The sequence below is a fragment of the Xenopus laevis genome, chromosome 2S, assembly GCF_017654675.1.
Source record: "Xenopus laevis strain J_2021 chromosome 2S, Xenopus_laevis_v10.1, whole genome shotgun sequence".
NCBI classification, from domain to species: Eukaryota; Metazoa; Chordata; class Amphibia; order Anura; family Pipidae; genus Xenopus; species Xenopus laevis.
Window position 1 is genome coordinate 111482232 of NC_054374.1, and position 14308 is coordinate 111496539.

General features: G+C 40.2%; 1 long non-coding RNA gene across 1 annotated transcript; it reads left to right on the forward strand.

Annotated features, from left to right (window-relative positions):
* Positions 1-1518: 1518 nt before the first annotated feature.
* On the forward strand, positions 1519-4909 carry LOC121400357. The gene is made up of 3 exons (XR_005965691.1): positions 1519-1829; positions 2639-2718; positions 4627-4909. It is a non-coding gene; the product is annotated as an uncharacterized LOC121400357 (long non-coding RNA).
* The last annotated feature ends 9399 nt before the right edge of the window (positions 4910-14308 follow it).

The following is a 14308-nucleotide window of genomic DNA, read 5'->3' on the forward strand; positions in this document are numbered from 1 at the left end:
ACTCCAAAAACTTCACATTACTGGATCCACTAATAAAGTCTGGTATTTACCGCACTGGTCTTGTAAAGACAAACTAGAGTCCTATCAGCCAGGAAGGAGATAATGTAGACAATCAAGGCTAATTCTGAGGAAAAAACGAAAGGTTGACACTCAAACTCCTCTGCTACACTACTTCACTGTTGAGGAGGGTGCCTGCTAATTTTAATATGAACCCAGAGTGTTATCACAGGAACTGGAGGTCTGAACTGATATGTGCTGTTCCTGCACTACATTTCTCAGAGGAAAGCAGTGCCTGAGGATTGTATATGTTTTTCATGCTCTACCTTGTGTGGCATGTTGATACTGACTGTTGGAATGGGCACAGCAGCTCTATGATTATTAAAGCAGAATGTTACACTTTGGAGTTGCCCTGTAAAACCATTAACTAAATCCTAATTTTTTAGTTGCTCACACATTACACACAACAAAATGTCTGTGTGTGTGTGTTGCAGTGCATTGAGTGTTCTTTGCCAACAACAATGTGCCAAATGACACAACAGGTCCTTATGCAAAGTACTGGGGAAATTAAATTTAGGGAAAGACACTGGGGCATATTTACACATTTTGTTTTCAAAATGCATCTGTTAATAGTGCTGCTCCAGCAGAATTCTGCACTGTAATCAATTTCTCAAAAGAGCAAACAGACTTTTTATATTTAATTTTGAAATCTGACATGGGGCTAAACATATTGTCAGTTTCCCAGCTGCCCCCAGTCATGTGACTTGTGCTCTGATAAACTTTACTGCTGTACTGCAAGTTGGAGTGATATCACCTCTCCCCCTCCCCAGCAGCCAAACAAAAGAACAATGGGAAGGTAACCAGATAGCAGCTGCCTAACACAAGATAACAGATTCCTGGTTAATCTAAGAACAGCACTCAACAGTAAAATCCAGGTCCCACTGAGACACATTCAATTATATTGAGTAGGAGAAACAAAAGCCTGCCAGAAAGCAGTTCCATCCTAAAGTGCTGGCTCTTTCTGAAAGCACAGAACCAGGCAAAATGACCTAAGATTGCGGCCTATACTCCAATATTACAACTAAAAAAAAATACACTTGCTGGTTCAGGAATGAAATTTTATATTGTAGAGTGAATTATTTGCAGTGCAAACAGTGTAATTTAGAAATGAAAACTACAATCCCTTTACCTTACAGCACTGCGCAATATGTTGGCGCTCTATAAATACATGTAATAATTCTCCCTTATTCCCATTGACACCACTATCCCTGACTAACAGAGTAGCTCCACTGATAGTGTCCCCATGATAACACCTTCTCTTCCTCACGTAGTTACGATACTGCAGGAAACAACCATGACAAACCGATAAAACTTTTACAGAGGGTAGGTCCCTGCTACAGGGTACTTACAATCAAAAGACTCAATAAACATTACTGCTAGAGTGACGGCTGTCTGATCATTCGCCTCACTTTCGGAGACTCTCAATGAATTTCATAATCATTCTACAATACAGCGGGGAAGGAAAATGCCATTTACATGACAAAGCCCACTCTTCAACAAACAAACGTCAATTGTATGCATTAAAAGCGGAGGTGGAGTAGGGGGTTTATAGAACACACCACGGAGGGGAGATATAAAAGGACAGACATTATTGTTGCACTGTAACCATCTGATTAACATGCCCCTAACACTTTCTCTTACTTTCTTGGGATCCTAGCAACTGCAACAAAGAGGCTGGATTGTCCTGGGCACAAGGAACAGTCTTTGATCTGTCACCATTACAGTGAGCTACAATGACTGGGAGACATGCTTAGCACTAGCACGTCATCATGGTATGTGTGGCTGCAGTCAACCAGAGCACCTACATTGGGTGCCTGCAACTCCAATGTATGTATAACTTTATTTGTAAAGTGTTGTCAAAGGGGTTGTTCACCTTCAAACACTTTTTTTCAGTTCAGTTGGTTTCAGATTGTTCACCAAAAATAAAGACTTTTTTTCCAGTTACTTTCTATTTGTGACCGTTTTTCTAAAATTGAAGTCTAAAGTTTAATTTATCACCTTCTAAACCAGCTCTGGGAAGGGGGGGGGCGGCTCTTTAACTGTTTTAAATTGATAAATTTAGTTAATAAATTTGTTATCTTTGTCCCTGCTGGGCTGAATCCCTGAGTTTGCTGTTAGAATTGATACAATAGTTGCTAATATTCCACAGATACTGCTAAGAAATGCATCGATGTATTGTATCAACTAAATGTAGTAAATTGTAGCAGTTCAGATGCTCCTGGATCAATAAACTGCCAGATTGAAACACCAGAGACAGGAGCATTACACTTTAAACTTCAATTTTGGGAGAACGGTTAAAAATAAAACATGGAAACCAACTGAAAAAAGTCTTTGTTTATGGTGAATAATCTCAAATTAACTGAACTAAAAAAAGTGTTTGGAAGGGGAACAACCCCTTTAAGAGCCGCAGCACCGTACAAGCATAAAAGTTAAATAATAACTACAATAAATATACATAGTCCACAGAGCTCATATAAGGACACAGAGCTTAAAGGAACAGAAACTTAAAAAAAAATTTGTTTGTATAGAACGAAAAAAAACCCACCAAGACATACATATCTTTATATATCTCCTATAGAAGGCAGGGAGGAGAAATCGAGCAACACACGATGGATCGGCGCCTTTTCGCTTTTTCTGAAGAGGAATGCAAGTGGAGTTTTGGTAAGTTATTTTTTAATAAAGACTTTGTAATTTTACGTTACATATGTCTTGGTGGTTTTTTTTTCGTTCTATACAAACAAATTTTTTGTCAAAACAAAAATTGACGTTACTGGTCCTTTAAGTGCGATGTGGTAAGAAACACAGTGGGACAGAGGGTCCCTGCCCCCTAGAGCTTACATTCCAAGTGGGTGGGTGACTAACATACAGGCACAAATTGGTGGGGGAAAAGTGCAGAAGGTAAAGGCATTGTCCAATACAGTAGGTGCAAGGACTCGACTAATGTTCTAGTGCTCCAAAAGGTAGAAATTTTAGTTTTTTTCTTGAAGAGATTGCACTCCTTACAGAGGAATTCAGGGATATTATCTCAGAGGTACGGAGCAGCAAAATATGAAGGTTTGAGACATGAGGTGGCAGTGGATGTGGATGGTGTGAACAGGCCCGGATTTCTGGAAAGGCCACCTAGGCCCGGGCCTAGGGTGGCAGGATTTTAGGGGGCGGCAGGCTGCCCAACCACACCCACATTGGTTCAAAAACATTGGGAGGTGCAGGAGATACAATGGTTTTTATATTTCCCATCCACCAATCCATTGCTCTGGAACCAATGATGAAAATGTGTGAGAATAAAGGGGAGGGGATGGAGGCGGTGAACGTCAGCGGTCCTAGGGATGCCCACTATGTAAACTTGGGGCCTGGGTGCGAAAAGACGGTGGCTCTCAGAGGAGAAGACTACAGGAATGTACAGGGAGACAAGTGAAGAAATGTAGTGAGGAGCAGAGGAGTGAAAGGCTTTGCATGTTATCAGAAGGCTTTTATATACTATCCTTATTGTTTTACAGGGAATCATGCTAGAGGTTTTATGTGGGTTGAACAGTTTCTCTCTTAGGAGAGAGCAGGAGAATCCTGGTAGTGGAGTTTAGGACTGATTGAAGGGGAGAGAGATGTTAGACAGGGATAGGATAAGGGCATGGATTAGTGTTTTGGCTGGAGAGAGACTGGTCAAAGATGACCCTCCAAGCAACGTGCTGAGTTAACAGGGTTAATGGCCATGCCATCAATAGTAATGGTGAAAGGAAGAGATGGGCTAGGTTTCAGTGGAAAAGACCATAAGCTCTGTTTTAGCCAAGATGAGCTTGAGGTGTCATTTGTTCATCCAGGAGGAGATAGCTACTAAGCAGTATGTGATCTGGGTCTGAATGTCAGAGATTAGTGAGGGGGGTACCTAAATATATCTGGATGCTATCAGCATACAGGTGATATTAAAGGCCAAATGATATAAAGTCTCCTAAAGAGAGAGTGTACAAGGAGAACTACAGGGGACCAAGTAGAGAACCCTGAGGTACCCCCACACTAAGTTGAATGGGGAGAGAGGATTTGTTAGCAAAAGTAACAGAGTAGGAGCGGTCTGAAAGGTAGGAAGAAGACAAGGATAGACTGTGCACAAATGGGCACGACTTGTACCTGACTGGAAAGAGATGGCACATGGCTGGATGTGGGCATACAAATTGTATACAATTAAACAGAAACATCTATAGCATTTATATACCAAATATATGGGTAGTGCGTGTCCTTTTTTCACTTAAACAACTAATGGATTAGTACACTGGAACCTTTAATTGCTATTTGTACTTATGAAGACTGAAAATATTTTATAGTAGCAGGTATGATAAAGAATGAAAAGATCAGATCTATAAATAACAATAGATCATCTATACCTATAGGAGCAAAGGCTAGTAATTATACATAGATGCTGCTATCTTCTCCTTCTACTTGCCTTGTGCCATTTACTGTACGTAGCATGACTACTTTAATACCCAAAATGAGAATTTAACTCTCACATTAGGCATTATGGGCGGAGACATGTGTAAAAAGAGCAGTCAGCACGACTTCTTACACCTTTTTCTTTTTAAGTTGTAGTGCAGTGGCCACTTATCACCGGTCAATATTGAAGAAATTGTAATTGAACAGCACCACTCAATCTTTATAAGATAAAAATGCCTTTATTGCAGCCTTCTGGGCATCACAGTGACGTTTCAGGCCTCAAATGGCCTTTTATCAAGCTCATTATGGGCGGAGAAATGCAAATCATTCGTTTATGTGATTGTGTCCCTATGGCCAACTATGCATGCAGTACCGCTGGATTTATAGAATAGATGCAGCCTAAAATGGCATGAGCCAAGTAAATAACTTGTGTTTTCAGAAGGCCTTATAATAAAGGATAAATACACCAGCTGGATAAATACAAACATCTATTTTCTTTTTATTCCATTTATATGTTTCATTGTGTAAAAACAATGATTATAAGTGATGTTTTCTATGTGATTGCTAACCCTTTTTTCTTTTCTGTACCCCTGTCTTTGAAAAACTCAATAAAGATATGTAAACAAAATGAAAAAAAAGTAATGATAGGTAATATAGATGAATGGCTGTTAGATCAGCTAGATATTTCAGGTATAAAAGGAGTGTGTGTCGGTGTGTGAGGAGACGCGTGCCTGCTGGAGGGGCGGCCCGGCTGCGGATAATACTCGCTGTCTGTAGGGGAGCAGGGGGCACAGGCACTTGTGGCGGAGGCGACAAGCTAATATTGATTTATGGAAATAACAGCCGCAGTGCAGGCAGCACGATCTGTGGGAGCTGTTTAAACAAGGAAAGAAAAAGCTTTAGCTTGTTGCTGTGGAAATGTTTTCAGTTCATGTGTCCTGCTTCTGCAGCCGGACAATAGCATTAGAGGTCCATTGCCCCTCCCCCATTCTGTGTAACATGTGTGTCTCATACGCTGCACTCTATCCACTGCCCGCCAACCAGGGTTGCCAGGTTGGCGGGTTTCCAGCCAAATTGGACTACTAATTTAAAGCCCAGGCGGGGTTTGAAAGTACAAACTAGCCAAAGTATGGATTTGGGCTACTTTTTGGGCCTTTGGCTGTTTTGTAATTTGGAAACCAGCCAACGTTTTTTGTTGTAGTAATGTGCCAAGCCTGCGTCTCCCAATGCATGTTGGATAATGTAGATTTTGTTTAACAATTTGCCAAGTTTAATGTAAGACTACAATACCCAGCATGCAATGGGACTTGTGTAGAAGTCAGGAGTTACCAGTTACCTGTACCCCACTCTCCCATCCCTCTTAAAGGACCAGTAACATAAAATTTGTTTAAAAAATAAATTGTTTCTACTTAAAAGACAAGTAACATAAATTTGCGGCGCTCGATTTCTCCTCCCTGCACTATGGATTGTCGCCGTTTCTGAAGAGGAACGCAAGCAGAGAATCGGTCAGTAATTTCTTACTTAATAAAAGCTTTTGCGAATTAAAAGTGAAAACTGTCTTGGTGTTATTTTTTTTTGTTAAAAATAAATGAATATTTTTTCAAATATTATTTGTGTTCCTGGTATTATAACAAAAAAAAACACCAAGGCAGGTTTAACTTTAGATTCGCAAAGTCTTTATTAAGAAAATACTTACCGATTCTCTGCTTGCACTCCTCTTCAGAAACGGCAAAAGGACGACTATCCATCATGCAGCGCTTGAGTTCTCCTCCCTGGCTATCTCCTATAGAAGGCATGGAGGAGAAACCAAGCACTGCATGAATTGGTAATTTCTGTCTGTCCGTCTGTCTGTCTGTCTGTCTGCCTGTCTGTCTATCTATCTATTTATCTAATCTGTCTGTCTGTCTGTCAATCTAGTTTTCTATCTATCTATCTATCTATCTATCTATCTATCTATCTATCTATCTATCTATCTATCTATCTATCTATCTATCTATCTATCTATCTATCTATCTATCCATCTATCCATCTATCTATCTATACACACGGCACACATATATACATGCATGAATTGAGAATGTGATCATGTGACACAGCAGGGTATGAAAGCACAGCACACTGCCACAAAAGGAAGCCGGGCGGGAATATTTCCATTAGAGACTTACAATAGTCCGACTGGAAAGGGAAATGTCGCTCGTGCAGTTTGTATGAGACATTGTTTGAAATGAAAGAGCAACCCTAAACGTGTGCCTTTGTTTGCTTCTTTCCTGCCCTTGTTTGTTTCTTATTGACAAACATTATTATTCAGCAGCGTGACGTGCTTTTGCCTCTTGTCTATATGTAGGAGCTTTCCCATTGGAATCTTGTGCTGCTGCTGCAGTAATTATTTTCTCACTCCCCCCAGCCCCACTGTAAATACCTCCCAGGGGTTCTTTGCCATAGAAAGGACTGTAGTGTTCATCATCCCCCATTTGCTGGTGTGTAATTAGCAAGCCATTAGGTTCCCCTCCGTGCCATTAATATGCACAAAATCCCGCTGCTAATCCCATAATCTCGTTTGTTTCCCCGATTGTCTCTAGCTACTGAACGAAAATAAATCCCTAAAAGCTTCCTCAATGAAACTCCAGTGGGAAAGGTGACTCCACTCCTGTGTGCTAACGGCACATGAAATAAACTCGCCCAAAGTGGCCCCCATACACTTTATGACACTGCTGCCCAGTCGCTGCCACCCACGTGCCCCTCTCTCAGCAGGACCAGCAACTCCACCCCATCACCTGCCCGACTTTGCTCTGTATAGACCTACATATTATATCACACGTATCTATCAGGCCCGGGCTGGCAATCTGTGGGTTCTGGCAAATGTCAGAGGGGCTGCTATAAGTTGCCATAGAAAATCAGTATTTAGTGGGCTGGTGGGGGCTGATTGGGCATCTGTGTACGTGAAATGCCAGGGCCTATTTTAATTCTCAGTCCAGACCTGGTATCTATACACATCTTGTCAGTGTGAAATTATAAATTCAATACAGCCCTAGGCTCCTTCCTCGTCTTGCAATTAGGTGACGTATGTATATAGTATATTGTATGAGGGGAATTAGATCTGTAGAGACAAATAAACACAAATATTTTGGCGGCACCAAGACTAATTACGGAAAAAGAGTGGAGTTTAAGTATAAAACTAATCGCACTCGGCTCCACCCCGCTCAGCCTGTCTCATACTCTGTCACTGTTTGCCAACACTACATTGTTGTATTATTGGGCATACATACCTCCCAACTGTCCCTTTTTCGGAGGGACAGTCCCTCTTTTGACAGCACAACCCGCAGTCCCTCGTTTGTACTGAAAAGTACCTATTTTCTCTGCACTGAACAGCCAGAAAAAGAAACAAAATTTCTCACTTCTCACTGGCTTTTAGCAGAGAGCACAGAACAGCTAACAGGTGCAAATAAGATACTTTGACACAAAAAGAACAGTTTAGATAAGGAGAAATATTTTCAAACTTTCATAACCTGCCAAGTTTTGTAAAATGAACATGGTAATTAGGGGGTGTGGTCACAGAAAGGGCGTGGTAAAAAATCGATGTTCTACATGCAAAAATATTTTTTGTCCCTCTTTTTACTTTCAAAATGTTGGGAGGTATGGGCATAATGGAACAATGAGCGAGCTCTGTGCGGAGGCTGCACCAGGACTGGCCAGGCCGCTCTTCCAGGCGCTACATTACTTCCTCGCCACAATTAGTAGTCGCCCTCACTGCCGTTGTCTCACTGCCTAATTGGCTACACATGCTGCTCAATGGCCTCACTCGCTTTTCTGTCACATTTCACAAATGCGAGGCATATCCGCCATGATATCTTCCCATCATATCAGAAGAAACACGCCTTCATGCAGAGGCAGGGTGCGTGCCATATCGCGCCTGAAATAAGCGCAGTGCTAGGCAGGGAGGGAGGGCATCCTACTGGGCACAAGAGCACTGGGCACGTTCCTAGGAAAGTCATGCGAGTGATATAGAGTGATTAGTATGTGTGCTGATAGGTGTCCCACCCCCCTAGGACATATCTCCCAAAATTTTGTAAATAAAAAGAGGGACACATTTTGACCACGCCCATTTTTGTGGCCACACCCGCTAATTACCATGTTCATTTTACAAAATTTGGCAGGTTATGAAAGTGTGAACATGTTTCTGTGGGGGTTTTTTTCATTTATTACAGTTTTGCTAATGAAGGTGAATTGCCATTTAAGCTCTGAGTCTAACTTTTCCCAAGGGACCTGTTATCTTATATTGTTACAATTGCTTATCTCAAAATTGTAACAAAAGTATTTTATATGCTGCTGTGGCTGTTCTGGGCTCTCTGCCAAAAGCCAATTAAAGTAGAAACTTTGTTTCTTTTTCTGGCTGTTCAGTGCAGAGAAAAACGGGAATTTTCCAGTACAAACGAGGTTGAGCTGTCAAAAGAGGGACTGTCCCTCTAAAAACGGGACAGTTGGGACTGGAGGTATGCTCTAGGAGCCCATACACACATCCATATGACAGAGAGAACAAGCTCACAGGAAAATGAGATGCAAATGAAAGCAGTGGATGAATTCCCCATGCAGGTAAAGCTATAGCCAGGAACGTCATCAGCACATCTCATTCTATTCTCCTCCTCACCAGACCCACTGTACATGAAACAACCACAAGGGCTCACATTCATTAAACTGTGGGCAAAAACATCACTTGATGTTTAGCACTTAAAACTGCTAGTCAGTTAATATGTTCAGGTGAAAGGGTTAGTTCATCTTAAAGTTGATTTCTGTTATACTATTACTAATTGGACTTCATTTTTTCTGTCATTTATTTGCCTTTTTAGGGTTTATAAACAGGGGTCACCCCAGCAATCAGGATACTATATCTCCGTGAGTAGTGATGGGCGAATTTGCGCCGTTTCGCTTCGCCGAAAAATTCGCGAATTTCGTGCGAAGTTCGTGAAACGGCGAAAAATTCGCGAAACGTCGCCGGCGTCTCGTTTTTCCGACGCCGGCAAACTTTTTTCGCTAATTTTTGCGGCCGTTTTGCGAATTTATTCGCCTGCCGCGAATCGCGCAAATTCGCAGCGAATTCGCGCCTGGCGAATAAATTCGCCCATCACTATCCGTGAGTAAATTATGTAAAATCCAGGAAAATGTAAAATCAGGAAAATGTATTATGCATAATATATAGGTGAAACCACAAAATAACAATGTAAAATCAGGGAAAACTTCAAATCAGGGGATGTAAAATGGTTGTTCTACTGTATTTAACTTTCACCCATTCCATACACTGCCTGGTTGCTAGGATAAATAGAAGTTTGGCAATCAGATAGCTGCAGAAATTCCAAACTGGAGAGCTAAATAATTCACAATCCATAGAAAATAAATTATGAAGACCACTTGCAACTTGTCTTAGAATATCACTTTGTACATCATGCTACAGGTTACTACCGTTTGAAGCAATATTAACCCAAAAAATAAACAGTAGATCATACCTGGCTTTAAAGGACCAGTAATATAAAAATAATTTAAAAAAAAATTTGTTTCTTTTTAACGGAAAAAAAAAACACCAAAACAGTTTTAACTTTTAAATTGCAAAACTTTTATTAAAAAATTACTTACAGATTCTCTTGATGCGCTCCTCTTCAGAAACGGCGACAGGGCAACTATCCATTGTGCGGTGCTCGATTTCTCCTCCCTGGCTATCTCCTATAGAAGGCAGCGAGGATCGTCGCTCTGTAGCCGTTTCTCAAGAGAAGCGCATGCAGAGAATTGGTAAATAATTTCTTGATAAAAGCTTTTAAATTTAAAAGTTAAAACTGTCTTGGTGCTTTTTTTTTGTTTAAAAAAAATTAATGTTACTGGTCCTTTAATAAAAAATATATAAAGGGGGTCATCATACTGCCATCACAATGTGCAAAGTGCAATACCAAGCCCAGGTCACAATGTTTTACCCACAATGCAGCATTTTTTTTATCAACATTTATTGTTTTAATAAGAAACCCATTTACAGCATCATATATTATATGCATACCATGATGTTAAGTGGGTTACAGTAAACATACTTATTAAAGCATAACAACATTTTGTCTTAGTTGTTTGAAGAAAACTCCCGTTCGCTCCGATAGTGATGCAAAGGATTCCAGTTCCAACAATAAAACATGTATACAGTGCAGCTTTATTAAAATGTGCGTTCAGATTTTAAGAAATAAAAACTCACCCATGTACTACTTATTGCTATGCGATTTTTGAAAGTGTAGTTATCAGATGGTGAGTTATCATTTTAACCCATTGATAAATATCTTTCTAACAATCCCATAGAAGGAATAGAACATGGGTGAGTTTTTATTTATTAAAATCTGAACTCACATTTTGATAAATCTGCCCCTATAAAGTGAGGACATACAAAAAAAATGGAAAGGTAAAAGAAGAGAGAAGTTGGCTAAATCACATTATCTGAGTACAACAAGTTATATTATGGAACAGAGGTTCATCTCTACTCCCTAGTATTTAAAGTGATAATAAATGAGATGAGCGAGTCCCTCTAAATCTGTGATCTATCCAGGGTTGCCATATTTTAAGAAATAAAGGGTATTCGTCTAAGGCAGTGCTGGTCAATTTCTCATTTACGAATATCCAGGATTTTTTTGGTTTAATTATATAATTATATATAGCAGACAGGAACGCTAAATTCTGAGAAAATGGTCTTGCTCCCATCTGCCAGGCACAATGAGATCAGAACCTGTGTTGATGTGTTGTGGAATAAATAAATAAAAATGTCTTACGGCGCAAATGCCCCTTAGTACTCATCTCAGCACTGTGTTATCACTTATGTTCTTTTTCTTTTCAACATGTTTATAATAGAGGGGTGTTGCTATTGGGCATGTTATTCTCCTGGACTTCCATGCTCACTTGCTTGGCGCCAGACAGGAATCCAACCAATACAATATAACTGGATATAAACTGTGATACACGGCAATGTTAGTTATTCATGAAATAAAAACACTGACACAGCAGAAAGGGTGGTGCAAGGTTGCAACTGTTTTCAATGCAATGCAAGCAGTATTCAATGCAAACTAAAATGTAAAAAAGTGACTAAGCAGAGACCCCTCACTGTTGCTGTTTTTGTTTAATAAATGGACTGTTCCAGGATCCGCAGAGTGTGCAAAGGCCATTTTTCTTGTTTTTTTCCAATGTTTCTCTGGCTTGTATGAAGGTGTGTGCATGTATGACACAGAAATCACCCAAGTACTGCGATTTTACTTCATTTGGCTGAACTGATAGTATATCCTTAATAAAGATTACTTTAGCTTTATAAAGCTGGCCATAGAGGCAAAGATCTGATCGTTCGAATCCTCGAATGATCGGACTTCCCCATCTCCCGACCTGCCACTAACCATTCAGATCAAATAAAGTAGTAAAAGAACAGATCAGCCAATGTTCTGCCCCTGACAGCAATCGTATGAAAGTTATGTCCGACCAAAGCTAGTGAGTCTCCTTCTGAAAATCGTACAATCGGCAATACATGCTGAGAAATTATCGGCAGCCGACAGAAATCTTTTAATCTGGCTGATCGACCAAACGACCTATCTCCGTGGGACAAAAATGTCGGGACTCTACACACACGGTCCAAAAATTGTACAAATCCTTGATTTGTACGATCGTATCTTTTTGCGTCTATGGCCAGCTTAAGTCTGACCTCTGGGGGATTTGTTTTATATCACAGTATGTGCCTTCACTAACCCCCCACACAATAGACCTCATTCATCACAAATAAACAAAGCCACAAGGGGTATCCCAGCTTAAAAAAAGTTTATTGTTCTGGTAATGTTTTCTCCTTGAATGTTTTCCCTTCATTTACACAATACAACCATATACTTCTTATTAAGCCCTGGAATAAAAATGGATACAAATTCAGTTTCATGTTGATGTTTTTACAATGAGTGTTGGAAGGTGGCACGGTTTGATCTGGAATCTTTAATACAACAAAATAAAACCCTCTAGTGATATGAATTAGTGCCCCCCTCCTAGGGTGTTAGAGTTATTTAGTCACTAATAAGTTGGGCCTAGGAAAAACTGAAAGGAGGTCACTTGGTTGTGCCTATATCATCTTGCTTCACAGTCACTATTCATAGTCTTTGGGTGCACAGACATTTGCAGCAATTTTAGCAAAGACATTGCTTATCAGCTGACCCTAGGGTTCCGAAGCATCACACAATATCACCTTTAGAAGAAAAAAGGCAAATCAGATTGAACTGAAGAGCTGTTCAGTGGTTAAGGTGTATTACTTGATCCCTAAGTCCAGAGATCATCTCTATTCAATACCGTAGAGTAGCTTGTTTCTGTGCAGTCATGCTCTGCTTCCTTCAGCATAAAGACCTCCAAACACCCCTTTCACAATCCTCCAGGTTCACAATTATGAATAATGTATTATTTCCTTCCTTCTTCACACAGTAGTACTGTATTACTGCTTAAGGCCTTGTGAAGATCTGTGTTTCATATTGGAAGTACATCCATTCGAAACAGCAATTGACATACTTCAATCACATTCAATGTATTTTGCTCAAAGGGGCTGCTGCATTTTCTGTGCACCACTGCAACAATTTTACAGAGTACTGCAATTTTAGAACCCACTGCCTCCAATAATAGCCAACCCCAGAGTTAGATCCAACTTTGTTTTTACTGAACTGCCATATAAAATACAGATCTGATTCTAAGTCACAAAAATACTTCACTAAATAAACTGTTGTCTTTTTGGTAACATTAGAGGGGAAATATAGTCAGATTGCAGCAAGAGCTTTTGTGTTTTTATTAAAAATTCCTAAATATCGTTTAATCACGGCAAAAATCATCAATGAGCCATCCAGTAGTAGTTATACCACAGAAATTTAGGGAGAATGCTTAGGGAGGATGTTATTCTGATTCCAAGATGGCAATGGGACCAGTCCCTGGATCAAGGCATCCAACGCTTTCTTCAGGATATCTAATGTATCTGTCAGCAGGGCTGCCATCAGAGATTGCGGGGATCGGTACGACCCCACCCACCACACTGGTGGGCAGGGTCCCCTACAAGTTGAAAAAAACTTTAGTGCCAGGGCTCCTTACACATGCAAAAAAAATATTGGTGCCAGATCCCCCTACAAATTAAAAAAAATATTGGTGCCAGATCCCACTACAAGTAAAAAAAAATCATTGGTACTGGGGCCCCCTACAAGTTAAAAAAACTTTGGTGCTAGGGCCAGGGGATACCTACTCTGTTCATTGGTGGCCAGGGGGTTAATTAAGATGGAGCCTCAGTGAATCTCCCAATATCTACTAGAAGGTCCAGCTGGTGTTTACGATACAGTGCCCTCATATATTTAAATATACATATTCCACCTTTATGCATTTCCAGATGCTTACCAATGCTTTGTAGATGGGAAGAATGACCTATGTATCTATCCCTTTTAATTTTTAATACAGGTTAATGACACATTCTTCTGGATGAAATTACTTGGGCTGCATAAATTTGTTTCAAGTTTTGCTTACTATTGCACAAAGTCATATTGTGTCCAAATAAAAATGCAAGCGGCTCAAAATGGTTGGTGAATTTCTATATTATACAAGGGACAAGAGCTCACAATCAATTCCGTATATTTGGCCATAAACCAAGTAAAGATGCAAGTGATCTACAGGTTGGTGCTCAATGCTTCAGTGCCAGGGGCAAGGGTTCAGTCATGGTGGTACAGGCACATTAAAGAAAATGGACATTTCCTTTGTATGATTGGGACACACACTACCAAGTTTTCGTTAGCAAGAGAAACATCTGAATTCATTGAAGTGCTCCTGT